This window comes from Archocentrus centrarchus, chromosome 7 (genome assembly GCF_007364275.1).
Source record: "Archocentrus centrarchus isolate MPI-CPG fArcCen1 chromosome 7, fArcCen1, whole genome shotgun sequence".
Classification (NCBI taxonomy): Eukaryota; Metazoa; Chordata; class Actinopteri; order Cichliformes; family Cichlidae; genus Archocentrus; species Archocentrus centrarchus.
In genome coordinates, this window is record NC_044352.1 from 33,196,335 (window position 1) to 33,218,060 (window position 21,726).

The following is a 21,726-nucleotide window of genomic DNA, read 5'->3' on the forward strand; positions in this document are numbered from 1 at the left end:
AGCCCTCCTCTTTTATAGAGTGAGCGCTTCAATCGCGGTGTGGCCACTTGGTATGGAGGATGGCTGGTGCCACCATTAAATAAATAAATAAATAAAATGATAAATAAAAAAAATTAAAAAGCTCCCTGTGATCCTGAATTAGATAGGCAGAAAAAATGGATAGATGAATGGAAAAAATAAATAAATAAAAGCAAAGTAGAGCATATCAAAAGTGTGAATAAAATACTTTACATTCGTATTGCTGCTGTCTATGGGGATTTGAAGATACAGCAGTAACTGTGAGGCAGCGGTGGACCTGCGAATACCAGCTAGAGTAATTGGTGGAGGAAGCACACTTGGATCCAGGAATGAGCTTCTCCTGGTTTTTACAATTTACAGTGTTCTTCAGCATGGTTTTATAGGAAGAAGAAAGTTGTCATTAAGGTCTTACATCAGTTTGTGTCTCATATGTAAAAACAGAATGAACAAATTCAAATTATCGTTCCCATGGCTCCCACATAGAAACACAAGTAATGGTTAGGGTATTGAAGCCCTATTGTCTTAGTGTTCGATTTTGGTCTGCGGAGCTTCCATAGATCCAACATATAGAATGATTTAGAACTGACCAGTGAAAAAAATTTCTTAGTCAGTCATGCTGCAAATTGTGACTTTTCTGCATTTCCTTGATGTGATGCTATAAGATGAGCTTCAAGCCAGCCAAATCCAGGTCACTGGTGGTGAAGAAGGGAAAGTTCACAGACAAGTTCCGTTTTAAAATTGAAGGGTCACAGATCCCAGCCATCTCTCAGAAGCCAGTGGAGAGCTTGGGAAAGATGTTCAACAGCAGCCTCAGTGATGCTGCATCTGTGCAGGCAACCGGCCAGGAATTGGATAGCTGACGAAGGGCAGTTGACCAGTTGGAGCTTCCAGACAAATTTAAAGGGTGGATATACCAGCATGGTATTTTGGCAAGGATATTATGGCCACTTCTAATTCTAGAGATTCTAGAGACCTGAAGGTGGCCCAAGCAGGAGTGGTGGTGAGGACAGGAAGGAAGTGGTGTGCCCAGGCTGCAATACTGGATGCTGAGTCGCGACTGAACCACAAAGATCTGGTGGGTGTTGTGGCTCAGGGAAGAGCAGGATTGGGCCTTTTGCGGACATTTGATGCAAGGGGCAGCAGGGGGAAGGAGAAGCAAAGACAGATCCAGGAGGAGGTGAGGGCAGCAATGGAGAAAGGAAGATCAAGTAAAGCAACTGGTTTGAGACAGCAGGGGGCTTGGATGAGGTGGGAGCAAGCCATGAATTGGAAAGTCACTTGGACGGACTTCTGGCGTGCTGAGCTACAATGCATCACCTTCCTGGTGAGGGCAGTGCATGACGTTCTGCCCAGCCCAGCTAACCTCTTCACCTGGGGGGAAGGTGGAGACACCAAATTGCCCACTGTGTCCAGCAAGACGATCGTTAGAGCACATCTTGAGCTCCTGTCCAACAGCACTCAGCCAGGGCTAATTATCTAACATTCATACACATTCATACTCCGACGGTCGCGTCGGAGAGCAACTTGGGGTTAAGTTGAACCGCTGACCTTCCGATCAGTAGGTGACCTGCTCTACCTACTGAGCTACAGCCACCCCAATAAGTAATAAGTACCTCACTGATCTTCAGCAGACTCCTGCTCCAAACTAATTACCAGGTCAGAAGGTTGGGCTTTCCACAAGATATGTTGCTTTATGCACTGAAGAAAAGAGGCTTTCACCAAATGTAACCAAGCAGCCACCCAAGCATGGTGTAGGAAATAGGGGTTTAGGAAACCCTGCTCCCCTGCTCTGTGTTTAGTTTGTCTCTTGTATTGTTTGTCTTCGCAGAATCAAATTCACATGAGTTAGTCCTGGTCTCTGTATTTTATCAGTTCCTGTTTTATTTTACTGGTCTCCTGTTCCCTGTATGTTGTATTCACTTTTGCTTCCCCTTGTCTTGTTAATGTTTTTCTGTTCACCTGTTTTCCCAGCTGTCTCCACTCCCCTCACTATCCCTTTTTTATGTATTGTCTCTGTTTTCTCTGCCCTGTGTCACGTTGTCTTCGTTGATTCGCTCCTACTTGTGAGTTAAGTTATTTGTTCTGCAGGTACCCGTCCAGCCTAGTTTTGTTTGGCTTTCTGGCAATAAATCTGAGTTTTAAGTTAAAGCCTTTTTTGAGTCCTGCAACTGGGGTCCTGAAACCTGAACACCACAGCAAGTTTCATGACATGTATTGGTGTATGTATATGAGGTGAAAAGGATGTGTGAAAGCTACCGTGCTATTAAAGCTGATTGGACAGATGTGACAGGCGCACCCGACTGCTGGTCACCAGTGCCCATCCATACCTCCCCCAAAACCCTCAATGTCTATGGTGCAGATAAAACTGGGGCAGACAGCAGTGAAGAGGTGAGGTCCACTTACCCACCTACCAACCTCTGGGTAACACACCTGCCTCCCAAGGCCATATAGTGATGCACAGTGATGAGATAAGCTCCTTTGAAGACTTCCCTCCCTTTAAGCCAAGTTTTGATTAATTGGCTGTTCATTGGAAACAAAAGCTTTGAACAACAGGTAGGTGGGAGGGACTTCTGTGCTGCTTTCAGCAGGGATTATTTATACCTACATTACCATAACTCTATTATGTGAAACTTTGGCCATGTATATCAACAGCATCCAACAGTGTAATAAGATATATGGCAGAAAATAAAAGGAAAAAAAATAGGGCCACCTTTAAAAAAAGATTAATAATAAAATTAACTGCTGCTCAATATTTTGATTGTGTGGTTGATGAGCATGCATCTCAAATTTGATGGAGGATAAATTTGGCATTTGACATTAATATGCTCCACTTGCTGCTGTTTATATATTATATGAACAGAACACATGCACACACACACACACACACACACACACACACACACACACTGCATCTTTATAAACTGGAGAAGACTCGGGGTACATTAGCATGGACTGATTCCACCTAAATGAAACAACATATTTCTTATTTCACCTCTTGTAAGAAGCCAGAGAAAGCTCTCACTTCTCCCACTTTATTAAATTGCATAATTTTTGCGAAATATCTCATGTAAAAATAACTGGAAATTCCCCTTACATGTCATTAGGCCTTACAGTTCCTCTGTTAAAACAGTTTGCTTTGGCTATAGCAAATAGGTAATAATTCCAAATAAAGGGCTGGATGTGGGGTAGATACCCCCAACAAGTAAGAATGAATATTACAGTCAACCTGGAGATTCTTAACAAGTGAAATACATGTATGGAAAGTGTCAACAAATGGACTGCACAGGTGAAAGAAAATCGGAAAGATGGAGCAAAACAAATGTCCCAGAATTACATTTTGGAACTTCTATCATCATCTACTGGAAGTCCTGAACTGTAGTTGTGTTTCATATATGAAGATCACACCAGGCTCACCGCTTTACCCAGGCTAAACTTAAAAATGTTGTAGGAGAATAACTGGGCATGAGTTTTGTTTTCTAGTATAATGTGAGTCTCAGTCCTGTTATCACTGAGTTTGGGTTTCTGTGTATGTATTTGTTACAGTGATGAGTTTCAGTTGTGTGTTATCCTGTGATTTGGTCTATTATTATCAGTAGCAGTAGCTACAGTATTATCAGTAGCTCTCCAGTGTTTCTGCTTGTGCCTGCTTTTTTCGTGGCACCCTGTTTATGCTTCACTCCCTCAGTGTTCCCTTGTTAAGTATTTTTTTTGTGTGTGTGTGTTGAAGTTTCTTTTGTGTCTCATGCCAGTTTTGCTTCCTGTTTGTCATCCACTGATTGTTTTCACCTGTTGTTGATTATGTGCACCTGTGTCACCATCCTCTCTTAGGTCTTAATTTATAATACATCCATAATGAATTATTAATTGTGTATACAGTTGTAGCTTCTTCCTGCTTCTGTGTATTTTTTTCTTTCAAGATTACCAAAACTTAAAAATTTATACAATTTTTTTTATTGTTGTTCTCTCTATGATTTGAATAAGATTTAATGGAATTAAGGATTTATATTGTTTTGATAAGAATGTTCTACACTGTACTGCCTTCGTACTATTCCTCTGATCAGATCCCTCCATGCTGTTTATGCATCCAACTGGTCAACAGACATGACCCAAAGCATCATGGGATTGCTCACAAACATATTTACATGAAGAAGAATTGTTACAGGATGGAGAAATTGATGAATAATCAACAAAGTCCTTCTATATTGGATCTATAACCAAGGATTTACTGTACATAGTTTAAAAAAAAATAAAAATAAATGGCATGTCAAGCCTGGACTCCAAAGCTTTGAAAGGGACTGGGATTTGACCTGAGGCCTGAACAGCACATCCATAATTATTTTGCCATTTGGGTCATGAAAGTCAAATCAAAGGTGAGCAGTAAATGGCTAATGTTTGTCACATAGTTTCAGCAGTGGGGGCAAGGCCGTAACATTTATGATATTTTGTCTTATTATAGCTTAAGTGAATTAATGACCACTGACTCCACCATGCTTCAAAACGCAGGTCAAAGGGTCACTTGATTGTAAGTTTGTTAGCATCCTAACATAAGCACATTTCAGACATACAGAAGTTAAAAATTGCTCAGTAAGTATTAAAATGAACATTCATTTTCCATCCATTAATTTTCTGTATAAAAAAAATGTGGATTCAGATTCTACACACAAACAAAAGTTTAACAAATAAAAAGGAATTTCATAGAAGGTTCTTCTACAATATTTATATGTAAACCTTTATAAAAATCTTCTTTCCTACTTATATTAATTAAACAATAACTCCACCACTGAGTTTGTATTCAGTTTAGGGTAACTGTTGTGAAAATGTTGTTTATACATGCATACATGTAAACATAGTTAAATCTTTCACGATTCAAATGGCTCCTTGTGTCTGGCACTTATTGACTCCCATACTTAAAATTTACTTTTTCTAGAGAGAATCCCGTCGTCCAATGGTGTTTAAGACTTGTGGTGCTATCAGTTCTGGACCAATCACTGTGCTGATTAGTCAGGCTGAACCAGCAGATCAGCAGACAAGCTACCAATATGACTAATAAGTGGTCTGTTGGTTAGTGATGACCTTAAAGCTACATCACTGACTGTTGTGTCGACCTCACTGACAACATTATACTCCTACATCAGGGCTCTTCAACTCCAGGCCTCGAGATTCCCTGTCCTGCAGGTTTTAGATGTGTCCCTGCTCCAACACACCTGAATCAAATGGCTGAATTACCTCCTCAGTATGCAGTCATGTTCTCCAGAGTCCTGCTAATGACTTCTATATTTGACTCAGGTGTGTTGAAGCAGAGACACATCTAAAACCTGCAGGACAGGGGCTCTCGGGGCCTGGAGTTGAAGAGCCGTGTCCTACATGTTTTGATAGGTATGTCATTCCACATCTCTTCAAATAAAGTGTTACAGAAAAAAAATCCACTGTGCTGCTTTTATTTTATATCATTTCCCCTGCAGCTGAAGCATTTACATTTACACTTATATATGAAACATGCTGAACTTTGTTAAATGTAAATTTGACATTGTTTGAAATGTCTGCTTTGAGAATTTGATAGCTTAAGTAAACCAATATAAGCTGTTATGAACACAACATAACAAGACTAATCATGTAACATCTACAGTAAAAACAGTAAACTAGCACCACTGGAGAGGTGTACCCCAATATAATTATCTCTTTGGCTTGGGTTATTCCCTTATATATAAAAGTCTGTGTATTTATCCAAATTAATTTGTCTCAGAAAGTGATTAAACACAAAGGTCAGTATTTTATACTATAACTGGAACAGTGTCCTTAGCTGCAATTTTACTGGGGCACAATGCCTCCACCTAGTGGTGACTTTATTTTAAACCCATTTGGAGTTTTTGCTGTAGCGGGCTGATACTCAGCAGCTAATAGTTTGGTGTCAAATAAGAACAGAAAACAAACAGTAAACCATTAAAGGCTTTCCTGTTTTATGTTAAATGTGCAAAAGGCAAAAAGCTGCAAAGAGAACAAAAAAGTTCTTTATGACTTTAATAATGTTCATGTTCATTCTAGCCCATCCCTTCAGATAAAGTGTTATGGAATTTGGATTAAATTTAAAATGTCGTGCTCTTCATCAATAGCGCTTTGAGTGCTCATACTGAGTAGAAAAGCGCTATATAAGAGCTAGTCCATTTACCATTTACCATTCATCATCACCGTCACTGTTTTATAGCCTCCCTTTCCAGAAGAATATCCTCCAATAAGCAGATCTAGTTTTTCACCAGCACTGTGGGACATTAAAGTGAAGCTTGTCTTATACACAGTACTCACAGTACTATGGCAACTCTAAACAACAACAATATAGTACATTTGTACTAAGTAAAAAATCAGTTGGGAGTTAGACATTAAAGTTATTGGAAACTTGGAATTAAAAGAAATTTCCTAAAATATGGCAACACATATGGTGTGTTCAAGGAAAAACACACTTTTACAGTACTACTACTTGCAGACAGACCTCAGTGATGGGATTTTTCTTTACTGCATCTCTGAAGGCCAAGTCATCTACTGTATGATGTAGACACATGAAACATATTCACATTATGAGCTCTATGCCATGCCAGTGTCTGCAAATTTGTGCATTAAATATCACAATTTAAATAGTTCCCCACTCACACTGTCAGGTTATTAAAAAGTTAGTGTCTTGGACAAACAGGTAAAATGAGCCTTTTAATAATTAACAAAACAAAACAGGAAACAATAATAAGTAGCATAATATTTTGCAGTTGCTTTGGCTCTAATCCTCGCAAGTCAAACGTATATTTGATAGTTTCAAGAATAGCAAACAAGCAGTCACCTGAAACAGAATGGAAAGAAAACTTATAAATAAAGCTGGATCATGATACACTGGGCCTTTTGAACCACTCACTTTGAGCTTTTTGTGCTGAATTTGTACATGTGCATTTGTGTTTTACTTAGTCTGTTTTGCATCTATCCAATTGTTTTTGTGGTCAAGGTCTGTCACTGATGTTTTTATAGTTTTCAACTTAAAATGTTGTATTTCATTTATTTATGGTACATTTTGACTGTGCGTGACCTGACGTTCTGATATTCATTTGAATTTCTTTACAGCCCTGTCAAAGAAATATTAGCAGTCACTTCAAATGGAAGAGCTTCTTGCCTACACTATTAACTCTGTGCCTTTCCATCATATGCCAGCATTTAAGAAGAAACCTTTCAGTTATGTAGAAAAGAAATACATGTTTTTTTAAGCAGGTAATAATCACCCTGAACTCACATACTCACCCATTTTATCTCTACAATAATATATTATTCATACTGTACTGAACAATATCTATCACCCTACTGTATATGTCATGGTCCTGGGCCGTCTGCCCAGCGTTTTGTGTTTAGCTTTACTTTCCCTGAGTTTTGTTATTTTCAGTTTATTTTGATACTCTTGTCCCCTTTGTCCCTGCTTCCTTGGTCTTGTCTGTTTTTGTCATTTTGTCTAGACCCTGACCTCCTGTGTTTTCATGTTGAGTTTATTCCTTGTGTTGTGACTAGTCTGCGTCTCTGCCCCGTGTCCGTGTGTATGTAGTCTGCGTGCACCTTGGTTAGTCACTTCCTGTATTATTTTGACAGTCTTGAGTTCCCTGTGCTTTGTGTTTAGTTTTGCTTCCCGTTATTAGTTTCATTTGCTTCACCTGTTGCCCCCTGCTGTTTCCTCTTGCCCTGATTACCTGCTGTGTATTTAAGCCCTCAGTTTTCCTCTGTTCTTTGATGTGTTGTCGTCTTTAACTCCGTTGTGCATGTGATCCGTCTCTTGTAGCTAGTTCTGGCTTCAGCCCAGCCCAGCCCAGCCCAGTTTTGTTATTACCTTCATGCCAATAAACCACTAAGCTCATCACCTCTGAGTCCTGCGTTTTGGGGTCTCCCTGCTTCTGCCACACGGCCCGACATGACAGTATATTGTGCAATATCCAATATTCATTCACCAAAGTGCAACATTCACCCATCTTGATTTTTATATGTATATGCTTAACTATTTATTTTTATTTTATAATGTATATATTTATACATTCTGTTTCATTTTCTGTATATTCTTGGAAGTTTTATTTTATATTTTTAGAAAGTGTGACTTTCTACTGCATGGCACTGAACAAGAGTGGCCATCCAATCTCACTGTACATTCTGTATAATGACAAATAAATCCACTCTATTCTATTCTGTTCTATTCTATTCTAATATCTTCCATGTGGAAAACATAAACTATCCTTCATACTTAAGTATGCTGTGGGAAAGCTGCTCAAATAGAAATCTTACAAATTCATGCTGCTCTGATCCAGTGATCTGTTTCATAATTTTTTGGTATTTCTTGGATTAAACATGTGAATTTGTATTGGTATTTTGTGTTCTTAACTCTTTGCATTAGGAATTTAAAAGAACTGGACTGATAGCAATGGTGCAATAACTGAAAAATAGTTGTTAAGGCCCAGTGGAGGAAATTTCCATGCAGTAAATAACCCTCTCTTTCTCGACTTATCAAAGGAGATGCAGCCAACTGAGCAGGAACCATGTCACACAGAAACAGGAGTCCAGCTTTCACTGCTTCTAATCATAGATGAAACTTGTTTTCTTTATCCCAATAGCACCCACGTGGCTTTAAGTACCCTACATATACTTGTCCACTCAGCACAGATGATTTCGTGTCAGAGTACTGTTACTGAAATAGAGGTTGTACAAAAGTAGCATTTGGAAGTGGGGTACAAATTGATTTTCTGACATATGATGGGAATATACACACTGTCTCAAAACAGGATACTTCTGAAGTAATTCTTACTGGATTATGACACAATTAATGACCAAGGGGAACCCTCTGGAGCTTAAAATATCAAAATGATGCAGAAGTGGCAGAATCTGCAGTTTCTCTGGATACCACTTGAGGCTTAAAAACAAAAGGCTTAAAATTTTCCTCTTTACATAATTAAAAAGCGTGTTTACAGCCTGGTACATGGTATAAACATGCTTTAAACTGGTAGATGCTATAAAGCTAGTATAGGATGTAAACTATAACATTTGGTTTATATCTAAATCCAGCGACCACCTGGATATTAGCTTTAGAGGCACAACCTCATTGATTGGCAGGTGTTCCACAATGCAGCAGCTTCCTAGCAATACTGAATACATGATCAGAGAAAAATACAATTGGTCAGAAAATTTGGCTTAACATCAGAGTGACTACCGAACTCTGTAAGAAACTGTTAACAACTGATGATGTTCTGTATGCGTTCTCTCCAAATCTGACCCACTGGTTACTAATAGCAGATTGCTTTGAAAGAATCCTTGATTAAGAAGAGTTACATTACATTTCAACCTAACAGCAGTTTTTTTCAACACTTCTATGCAGCGCATATGGAAATGTGACATCACTTCTAAAAATCACAGACTCAGAGATTTTTAAAGAGCTGGACTGAGGATAACAACAGAGTAGTTGGGAAGCACTTGTTTAGGCCCAGACAAGCAAATCTCCCAGTGCTGAACATCTCTGTCTGTCCTCCTCCTCATGAAAGTCTTCTGCAGTTCTTCATTTGGAAGGAGATGCTCCAGTTTATCTAACCCCAAGCAGAACAGCTCTCATTCAAAGGCAACAATCCAGATTTCCCTGTGTCTGATGAAGGGCAAAGTCTGTTTTGTATTCATAAACAAAACTTTCCAATTTGGACAGCCTCTGTTCTTGCTCTTGACGGAGACGGTCGCATTCTATCTCTCTCCCTGCCCTCCCTATCTCTCCTGCTTGCTGCTTGCTGTGAGAGCGTCTCTCACACACTGTCCGAACAAGAATAAGATTGAGAGCACAATGGATCTGGCAAACTGGGCCCTAAACACCATTGATCGAATTTTTTCCACTATGAGATTGGGGAAAGAGGAGCCTGCGTGTCTGAGTGGAACAGACCCGGTTGGATACGTCATTGATTCTTGGAGCTCGTGGAGACCTGTGTGCTTCTCAGCCTTGGAGATCAAGGACGTGGAAGATGTCTACATATTCGGCTATTTGGTAGCGGTTTCTTTTCTGTTTGGGCTCGGAGGATACCTGATTTACTGGGAAATTAAGAAAATCTGGGCAGCAGTTCGACATCTGCAGAGGCTGCCGACCCAGGTGGATATGCTGTGCAGGGCCGTACAAACTCAAACTCAAAGCCTGTTGGACCTGAGCCGTAAAGCGGACGGGTAGTCCAGCTGGGAACGTGCTCGCAGGCGAGAGGGGTTCGATCTGGAGATAAGGTTCGGTTCTGCACGGTGAGGACGGTAACTAATGAATTTGGAATATTGGATGACTGAATGGGTTCTCCAGTGAGACTGAAGGCTGTTGGAAAAAAACAAGCAGCCTGTTCCAAAACAACATCTGCATTATCAGGAATTCGGCTCCCTAGCCGGCCTTGGGCTGGCAATCATATCTCTCCAGGACTATGTGTGACGGTCGCTCTTCCCCCCAGCCTTCTCTGTGATTTGTGAAGCTGGATCTGGTGTACCATGGCCGCTGATGAACTTCCATCACTATCAGCGAACTGTTTTGGCTAGGAGCTGGCATCTGGCTCCACAATGCCCTGACCCTCTCGTCTCCGTCTGCATCCCCTCCTGCCCCTCCCTCGCCCCACCATATTGCTATCCTGGCTTTAAATGTGCAAATATGCTTTGCTAAAGTGGTTTTTTTGGACCCTGGTATGGTGCTCATTTTAAGCACTGTACCAGATGACTTTTTTTAACCTAACTACCCCATGATGTGTGTTGTTTTCTTTTTCTGGGAACTGACTGTACCGGCGGCGCCAGTGTGGCTGCGGCTGAGGACACCCATGTCCCTATGTTAGTCTTGTCTGTTTTCTGGATGGTTGTTCTGAACGAAATTTCGTTATATGCACAATGTATGTTGTATGTGTAATGCCAATAATGTTTTATCCTATTTTTATCCTATCCTGTTTTGTTTTTGACTCTTATAAACCTCACAGATTGTTACGGCCCTGGCTCTATGTCTGTTGTTTCTGTGTCTGTGTTCTCTTTAAGGGGGTGGGAGTTCTCTGCAGGTCCCCCTCTTGTGACTGGCTGACACTGGAGGCTTGGCTTAAAGCATGTGGACTGCTGGTTGGACCCTGACATCAGCTGATGGCTTAAAAGCCCATCCATGAAAGCTACTGGAGGGGCAGCAGCTGAGCAGCAGCAGCAGTGTGTGGGACAATCCTGGCCACAACCTCCAAAACCTGTGCTTACAGTGTGTCTGTGTGTAAATACTTTCTTTTGATTTGTGAAGCAGAAGGGGTAAGCTGCCATTTTCTTTACACTGTTTTCTCCTGTTTTATTTTGTCCTTGGCTCACCCCGGAGAGTAAGCTTCTGTTTTTTTTCTAGTTTTTTTTGGTTTCCTGTTTGGCATCCATTTACCCAACACCTGAGCGAAGGCAGTAAATAAACTGGCTTGGCCTTACATATGAAGTTTGTGTTTGTGGTTTTGGGGGCTGTTGTGGGGTGGGGTGGGGACACCCATCCAAACCTCGTGTTGCGCCCCTTAACCATAGACTGGGGTGTAACACAGATACAAATGGAACAGTAGATCTTATTCCACTAGAAAATAGTGGAATAAAATCTGCTGTCTCTGTGATTATTGTAGGGTCTTTACCTAACAATATAAAACACCTTGACTCAACTGTTTGTTGTGATTTGGCACTATACAAAAAAACATAATTGAACTGAATTAAACCAAAAGCAGTAAATTTTGTAAAACATGCTTGTCAAAAAGCAGTTACCGTAGAAACATCAAAGTGGTGAACTTGACCCAATATGATCGACTTCTTGCCAGATCAATTTTCAGGAAAAGTCACCAAGTTTGGTGGTTGTAGCTTGAGCCATTCAGGAGTTATACGATGTGAAAGTTGGTGCAGCCCTCAAAAGTGTAAAGAACACATATGCCAAATTTCATAGCTCTATTCCTTGTGGTTTTGGAGTCAATAGATTGGAAAGACAAAACCTCATGGACAGATGCCTAGATGGATGGACAGACAGACACAGTATGATGACAATATCCTCCCACTTTATTTTGCGTGGGAGGATAAAAACCACTTATTACAACCAAGGTATGCAGAAGAGCATCTCTGAATGCAAAACACATTGAACATTGAAGCAGATGGACTACAGTACCAGAAGACCACACCAGATGCCATTCCTGTCAGTTAAGAACAGGAAACTGGGAATACAGTTTACATAGGCTCACCAAAGTTGGACAATATAAGAAATATGTTCAGGCTATTGCTGGTGATGTAATGTGAAGAAGATGGGTTTTTTTGGCGTACTTTGGGCACCAGAACAAACTGAGCATCATCAACAGCCTACCTATGTACTGTTGCTGACCATCCCTTCATAACCACACCGTACCAATTTTCTGATGGCTTCCAAAGCTCAAATCATCTTCAACCATTTTCTACAACTTGGCAGTGAGTTCACTGTACTCAAATGGTCTCCACAGTCACCAGATCTCAATCCAGTGGAGCATCTTTGGGATGTTGCATCACTGTGCAGTCGACAAATCTGCAACACAGTGTCTCTGCTACCAATATAAAAATACCATGGACAAAAGCTGGATATGGATCTTTTCCAACCAGGAAGTTCTAGAACTATGGACTAGAGGAACTATTGTGAGAAATGAACAAAGCTGCATGTTGTTCACTGTTCCACTGACTGAATGCAGATTTTGTTCCCAAGTTCTTGAAAGGGTTCTTGGTTTCTGCAGTGGAAACTATCCTAATAGCTCTTAATGATTTGTTTAACGATCTCTACCAAATGCCACTGGAAATTTCCAAAACTAATGAGTCTTAAACAAGTTCAATCATGAGTTATAACTTTGTCCCATAAATGGATAGTTGAAAGAATTTTCCCCAGAATCCCCATCTCAACTACATACAGTAGCCTCTTCTTTTGTAAATATTTTCAGTAATCTGCTCAAGTTCAGCATTTAAGAAAAGAAATGACTTCACTTTACATCGCTTGAAGCATGGTAGAGATATGTAACTTTAATGGAAGAAACAGGGCAGGCATTTAATATCTGCTTTGACTGTTATGACAAATAAGCTACACTGTAAAAAAAAAAATCCTTAAAAAATAACTGAAAATGTCCTGGTAATTTTCTGCCAGGACTTTCCGTTTTTCTACGGAAACTTCATGGACTTTTCTGTAAACGGTAAAACACAAGATTTTGTAGATCATAATATATCCTTTGCACTCTTTAGAGACATTTCCTTCAACTTTAAAATGGAAAATTATGTTTATTTACAGTATATTTTCTGTACAGTTAACACATACTTCTGCTAATAGTAAAATGGAAAATCCTGTTTATATTACCATTAACAGGCAGTATATGTCACTTTAACTCATTAAATATCCTTAAAAATATAGTTCTATACAATTACAACCTATCTGGCATTTGTTCAACATTGGTACAATTAATAACTGGTACATTTAATGTTAAACATCCCTTTATTTTTTCCAGCTCAAAATCTATACGAAAATATGACAGCATCATTCTCTAGACTAATGTAATGTAATGTCTCATAATAACATGACTAAGCAACCAGTACGTGAGTAAAAGAACTCACAATCTTTATAATTTCTTTTGCATTTTTATTTTCCTGAAGTCAGCTTTACCTCATGTAAATTTGTTCACATACATGCACTCAAGTGGCTTCAAAGTGTCTCCTTCAAAAAGGATACCTGACAAACACTGACATACATTTTAATTAACAATATGCAGAATATGTTTAAGCTAGAATCACTACTTTGTATTTTACCACAGGCAAACAGTTAAGTTGCAGTTTATATCATGTATGTGTAACATAGTTAAAATGGTTCGTGTTAAATCCTGCTAAAATGCACCATCTGCTGGTCAAAAGTCATACTGCATTAACCCTTAGGAGCAAGGCATTGTGGGTAATCCTCAGAGTCGCGAGGATCACTCATGAGGTAACATGTCTCTGCGATGTCTGACAAAGAAATATGATTGTCATGCTTATGGAGTATGTTTATGGTTTTCACTTGTGTATATTATTGAACTATGTTTACTGTAGGTCACGATCGTTCTGTTGTTCTGTCGTTATGGTCGTGCCTTAGAAGAATCTAGTTGTGTGAAAACGTGGGAAATTCCCGCGCAGTAACGCTATCGCTCCTCCTTGCAGAAGGAGCGCTTGTTTTGCTGACCAGAGACACCTTACCTCTGTGCTCATTTTGTGAAACTGCAGGTATGTTTTATCAAATAGCATTTTATCATTGTAGCAGATGGTTAATACTCAACTTTACTGAGTTTTATATATTCAGTTTTATATATAAAAAGAGTTCATTTATTTTTGCATTGTTAAGTTATAAACTCTAAGAAAATGGCATCCAGTAAATAAAATGTCAGTTTATTTTATTTTCAGAACATTTACTTAATTGTTTATTTTTTTTTTGAGAGGTTAGTTCCACTGAATTGATTGTAAGAGAAAAATATCCACTATACGGTCACTGTAATCTCCAGTGTTTTTATTATTTTATTGTGGGTAATCCTCAGAGTCGCGAGGATCACTCATGAGAAGGAGCGCTTGTTTTGCTGACCAGAGACACCTTACCTCTGTGCTCATTTTGTGAAACTGCAGATGCAGATGGAGAATTAAAGACAACTGATGCCACAGCCTGAGCAGCTTCTCGTGATTTATTTCTACACTCAGAGAGGACACCAGATACACATAGGTCACATATGTTCAGTCATGGTACAGTATACATGTGTAGTGAGTTAAGGTCAAAACCTCACCTATGACCACCAAATTATGTTCACTTCATCAATGAGTCTGAGTGAACATTTGTCTTAGATTAAATCTGTAGGGTCTTTACATCACAGTATACAGTGCCTTTGGACAGGATTTGTTGACTGTAACAGGTGCTCTATGATTAAAATTGAACAGATCTAAAGATCTTGAAATTTGGGTTTATTAGAACATGACACACCAGCAGCATCTGACAGAACAGCATTTAATGTTCTGGGATGTGGCAAGCTTACAGATAAAAGTGCAGTTACTAGATTTGTTTTGTTAGCTCTTGTTTTTCAAAGACAATGAGGAGCAAACAATGTGCAAAGCACCATGAGAAATGTATGTTCTGATGAAGACTTTAAACAGCAGCTAAGTGAATCTGGATCCATGCTTGGGGTTTTGTGTCCATTTTCTATAAAAATCCTCAGCAATGACAGCACTTAAATTTCTGGGTTCAAAAATCCCTTTTTTTCTGCTATGCTCAAGATGTGCACACACGTGTGCTTGGTACCTCTCTCCATGTACCAGTGTCACAAAGTCCCGAATGCAGCCATCAGTCTGCATGTTCAGCCTTGGAGAAAATAAACTTAATGTTTCCTGGGATTTACAGTTGTTCCGTTCATACAGGAACTTGAGCAGTCTGGGTGAATGTGTCACTGTTTGGTCCTTCCAAGAAAAAAAAGGAAAAAGAAAATTAAAGGGTTTTTTTGGTTGTTTTCTTTTAAGCTACAAATGAATCCAATCTCATTGTACATCCTGTATAATGACAATAAAGGCATTCTATTCTATTCTAAATAAAATGAATAAAACTCCTAATTGAAGATTAATATTGAGCAAACTAAAGTGCAAGATGATTGAAAATAAATTAAATTTAATGGATTTGCCTTCTAAGGCAGCACAGTGGTGTGGTGGTTGGCGCTGTTGCCTGACAGCTAGAAGGGCTGTGTTTGAATCCACCTGGGCCTTTCTGTGTGGAGTTTGCATGTTCTCCCTGAGTTTGCATGGATTTTTGATGAGGACGGATTGATTTGTATTCTACCATGGAAAGCCAGCAAGAAAGAATAGATTTAGGTTTTGGTCACACCTGCTGAGGACTATCATTCATAAATTTCCTATATTATGTATAATATAATGTGCCTAAAATACCACATAAACCAAGATATTTAACAAGCACTTAACAGCATCCAGTTGCAATATAAGCAGTTTATTACTAAAGTAAAATATCCATCCATCCATCCTATTCAGGGTTGTGAGGGGGAGGCTAGAGCCTACCCCAGCTGCCATAGGGTGAGAGGAGGGTTACACCCTAGATAGGTCACTAGCGTGTCTCCTGGAGAGAACCCATGCAGATATGGGGAGAACATGCAAACTACACACAGAAAGGCCCAGATGCTGGATTTAAACCCAGGACCTCCTTGCTGTAAAGCAAGAGTGCTAACTACTGCACCACTGTGCCACCCAGTAGAAAAAAATATATACCTTAAAAACTAAATCAATCAAAACATTAAACTCACCTGTTTTTTTTGTAGAAAGGTGATCAGGCTTTTTCTTCATCTTCTGAGACCAGCTGCTCTGGATCACCACCAGCTTGTGTGTTCAGTGAAGTTTTTTCTTTTTTGGGCCATTTCTCTACAGCTTCCTTTGCACTGGAAAACCAAAGTGTGTGATTCCAGTGCAGGTTTAGACTGCTTCCTTTGGTTATAGCTGTTGATCTGCTTTTCAAATAATCTCTAAGGATCTGAATGTTGAAGGCAGACACACAAATATCTCTGCTTACTGTTAGGCTAAAGACTTGATATAGACATGACCATTTATAATGTCTCAGCAGCATCCCCATAACTGCTGAAGTTAATGTCCATACACACCAGCACTAAGCTTACATTTTAATCGCATTATAGGCCAAAGCTGGTAGTGTCATTGCCAGAAATAATTTAAATATTCATTAAACTGCAAAATTTCAGTCATAATAACCTAAATCAGAATTATTTCCAAAATGAGTCAGCAAAATATTCCTGACTGGTTACAGCAGACACCAGCTAACACAAATGAACAATTCTTTATAAATAAAATGATACTGAGTTACGTCTTTTGATCCACTTTATTTTAATACAAAAAAATGAGTTTAAAAATTTACCACAGAAATGTGAAGGAAGTTTCTCCAGCTCCAGATTCCAGAATCCAAATGATACCTGTCAGTCTCATGGCTGCCTGCACACTAACTTTTCCCTCCTTTTGGGGTTCTTCCTCTCACAGTGCATTGCAGTAGTCATGAATACGGAAAAACTTCAGTAAATGACTAACACGGAAAATTCCTTCATATTTATACAGTACTTTGTCCTGTATGTTTTGAGAATTCTTTTACATATTTAAGAGATAAACAAAAGTATTACCAAAAGAGAATAAGAAACTGTGTAATTTGTCACCTTAGAATAAGAATATGAGAGCTGAAATATAGAAATATATATAATAGAAATATAAGGATACATATGGGAAATGTTTTTTTTTCTCATAATACATATTCAACACACCTCACACATAGGCTTTGAATAACTTGTTAAACTAATTAACATATTCATATGCTGGTATGGTATTATTATGGTATTTTATAGGCAGTGTTTTGTGGTAATGCCATTTTCATATGTTCCCCGTTATCATAATGGGATAATGGAAGTCAAAATAAAGAATTAATATGCTCCATGGCATATATGGTCAAATTTTAAATAAATAGGCAGGCTGGACTGTGAACTTGTTTTATAAATTGAACAACAGCTAAGTTGCTATACATTTACCAGCTTCAGGTTCATTTGTTATTCATTCTGCCAAGGAGGTTATGCTTTGGTAGAAGTTGCATGTGTGCATGTCATTCTGTCTGTAAAAAAGACAGCTCCAAAAGATTTGAATGAATACTGATAGAACTTTGTAGGGGTGCAGAGCAGGGTTATAATAGCAATCCATGAAAATTTGGCTTACATCCACCAAAAGCAAAGAAATGATTTATTGGCCCAAACTTGACAAACTTAGAAACTATGATTCTTCCAAGTGTGGTGTGTAGTTTCAAAAGCAAGTAAAATATCACGTCACTTTATCATTGACCTCTGACCTTTCCTTTAAGAACAGTAGATTGATTTGAAGGTTAAAGTGATAATAATGCTATGCAGTTATTTCAAACTACTGTATGTTCCTTGCTGCCACTGTTTGTATTGACAACATCCAGGCATATAGGGAACGATATACGGGGATTCTAAATATTACTTTACTTTGGACATCTGACCTCTTTGTCAAGGTTAAATAAGATCAAACTTTTAAAAAATGTATTTTATAGTTATGCTTAAAATTCTACTGCCTTTGTTTTTATGGGGAATATGGGGATTCCCTATATCACATTATAGTTTGCATCCAAATATCACTTTTGACCTCTGATCTCACTTTTACATTTCACATCTCCCTTTATTTCAAATCATTGTCAAAATGCATTATATCACTGAAGAAAGTGTTTTTTATGTCCTTTAGCCAACAACAGCTGGATTGTCACTTTAGTACTGGATGAAATTTAAGCTCACAAGTAGAACTAGTGAGGAGGTAGCATCAGCAATACTGTAAGGTAAAGCTTTCAAGGTTTTGTTGCTTACAGGAGGTAACTGGCTAGCTAATAAATCAAAAATCAAATAAAAAATCTGATAGCTTGCTACCTTAATAAAGTCAATGTAAAAGCTGTCATTATGAAATTAAAAGTGAAACAAAGTTTCACTGACAAAAAAGACAATGTGTGTTCAGAAATAAAATTATATGAAATAAAAATGATATTTATTAAATCTGTTACTATGACAGTTGCAAAATATTTTATCAGATTTAGGCATTATGTAATTACTATTAGGTAATAACGAGCACACCAACAAACAACACTGTCATTTTTCCCACATTACTTGTGCACACTGGACATTGGCTTTGTGGGTGTGATGAATAATGTATGCAGTACCAGATCAATACCGTATTTGTTTGATTCACATTTAAATAATGTATGTTTGTGAATGTGAAAGTGCTGTTTGTTGATGAAAGTTATTTAAACATTTTCATTCATTTTTGGTTCTGTAAGCTTTACACTTACCCTGCTGCAACTGCATGAGACGGTCCACATCTCCTCATGGCCACTGGAGGGTGATGTTTTCCAATATTTGTTAACATATCGCACCATATCTCTGCTACACCGGGATGGTGTATAGAAGTTGGCTTGATTTTGAAGGGCTGTTTTCCAAATATACCCAATAAAACTTTGATGATTGATGCTCTCAAAGATCACATGACTTTTGAAGTTTATTTATTCATTTAAAAAAGGGAAGTTGTCTTTCTCCAATTATTCTTCTAATTTGGATAATTTAGTCAATTAACTTGTGTCTGTTGCTATATTTATTGCTTATTTATTGCTTTTTTAAAAATAGGTTTCTATAGCTTGTTCTTGACATTTTTATTTTAATATTTTGATGATTTTTTTTCTGTATGCCAACAGTTTATATTATATTATACAAATATGAATGATTAAAAACAATATATGTATAAAATAGTTTATTAGCTTCTAATATACTTATTTGTAGCACCCCATGTAGATATTTCCTGTCTAATCCCATATACAAGACCACAGCTTTGGAATAGCTGTCCACTGAAGTGAGCACTATGCATGAAAGGGATAAAACCAAGCACCTAGGCATGCAAACTGCTTCTACAAACATTAAAGAAAGAATGGGTCGCTCTCAGGAGCTCAGTGAATTCCAGTGTGGTATTGTGATAAGATGCCACCTATGCAACAAGTCCAGTCATTAAATTTTCTCAATACTAAATATTCTGAAGCAATTGGGAATGACAGCAACTCAGCCACTAAGTGGTAGACCACATAAAATCACAGAGCGGGGTCAGTGGACGCTGAGGCGCATCATGCACACAGGTTGCATTATGTGACCTTCAGATTAATACAAGAACAGCGCATAGAGAGCTTATGGTGTGGGGTTGTTTTCCAGGACTTGGGCTCAGCCCCAGTGGAACTCTTAATTCTTCAGCATATCAAGACGTGGGACATTTTCATGCCCCTAACTTTGTGGGAACAGTTTGGGGATGGCCCCTTCCTGTTCCAATATGACTGCACACCAGTGCACAAAGCAGGTCCATAAAGACTTGGATCAGTGAGTTTGGTGTGGAATAACTTGACTGGCCTGCACAGAGTCCTGACCTCAACCTGACAGAGCACCTTTGAGACGAATTAGAGCGGAAACTGTGAGCCAGGCTTCTCATCCGACATCAGTGTCTGACCTCACAAATGTGCTTCTGGAAGAATGGTCAAAAATTCCCATAAACACTCCTAAACCTTGTGGAAAGCCTTCCCAGAGGAGTTGAAGCTGTTATAGCTGCAAAGGGTGGCCGACATCATATTAAACCCTGTGGATTAAAATGGGATGTCATTCAAGCTCATATACATGTATGCATATACGTTTTGCAACATTTCTATTTGTATTCAGAAACACCTCATATATTAATTCCAGATGTACTACACTAAAAGAACCAAGAAGTTTTGTGTGGGTTTTTGTTTGATTGCTGTTGTTTTTTAAATAATGATTATACCTTTTCAGCAGTGATCAGCTCTGTTGTTGTGTGTCACTGATAATCAGAGGTGGCAAAGTAGACATTCTTTACTTAAGCACAAGTACAGATACTTGTGTTAAAAAATGCTTTAGTAAAAGCTGAAAAACTACTTGTCTTTACTCAAGTAAAAGTGAAAAAGTACAGACTCTGGAATGTACTCAATGTAAGAAAAAAGTTTTTAAAAAACTGTAGGGCATTTCTACCTGCTACTTTTGTGCAAAGGACCTTGTGCGATATTAATATTACAATAAAAAGTATATGGGAATACAAACTTAATTACAATCCACTGAATGCACAAAGCTTAAACACTTATTGTGAGTAGAACACAAGCAACGAAAAAGAAAAACAATAATAAAAAAAATAGCTCCATTTTCTGTTGCCTACATTGTAGAGGGTGACTTTGTCTTCACACCTGAACAGGAAAATGAGGACAGTCAGGGATTAAAGTGGGATTCAGCAAGTGGAAAAACCCAAAGATTGATTGTAGTGGCTCAGCACAGGGAAAACAATCACAGAAAGGTTTTTGTGTACAAACAGTGATCAGCTGACCTGTGTGCTGCTGCTGCTGCTGCCCTGAGGTTTACTGCTCTTGGTGTATTCACACAACTGAATTCAACAAGAGGTAAACAGATGTTTACCAAAAAATGACGTGGGCTTCATAGATAATTGGCAAAGTTTCTGGGGAAAACCTGGTCTTGTTAGGAGAGACGGCATCCATCCCACTTTGGATGGAGCAGCTCTCATTTCTAGAAATCTGGCCAAATTTATTAACCCTCCTAAAAACTGACTACCCAGGGTTGAGACCAGGAAGCAGAATTGCAGTCTTACACGCCTCTCTGCAGCTTCTCTCCTCCTGCCATCCCCCCAAAACCCCATCCCCATTGAGTCGGTGCCTGCTCCCAGACCACCAAAAACCAAAGCTAAAATCAGTAAAAAACTATTTAAGCATAAAAATTCAAAAACAATAAATAATACAGCTTCATCAACTGCACCAAAAAATAAAACAATTAAATGTGGATTGTTAAACATTAGGTCTCTCTCTTCCAAGTCCCTATTAGTAAATGATTTAATAATTGATCAACGTATTGACTTATTCTGCCTTACAGAAACCTGGTTACAGCAGGATGAATATGTTAGTTTAAATGAATCAACACCCCCGAGTCACAGTAACTGTCAGAATGCTCGAAGCACAGGTCGAGGAGGAGGATTAGCTGCAATCTTCAATTCCAGCTTATTAATTAATCAGAGACCCAGACAAAGTTTTCATTCTTTTGAAAGCCTGACTCTTAG

At 38.6% G+C, this 21,726-nt stretch overlaps 1 long non-coding RNA gene across 1 annotated transcript; it reads left to right on the forward strand.

The window, feature by feature from the left end:
- Nucleotides 1–13,970: 13,970 nt before the first annotated feature.
- Nucleotides 13,971–16,176, forward strand: LOC115783406 (uncharacterized). Its single transcript, XR_004020209.1, has 3 exons — nucleotides 13,971–13,987; nucleotides 14,200–14,262; nucleotides 14,571–16,176. It is a non-coding gene; the product is annotated as an uncharacterized LOC115783406 (long non-coding RNA).
- The last annotated feature ends 5,550 nt before the right edge of the window (nucleotides 16,177–21,726 follow it).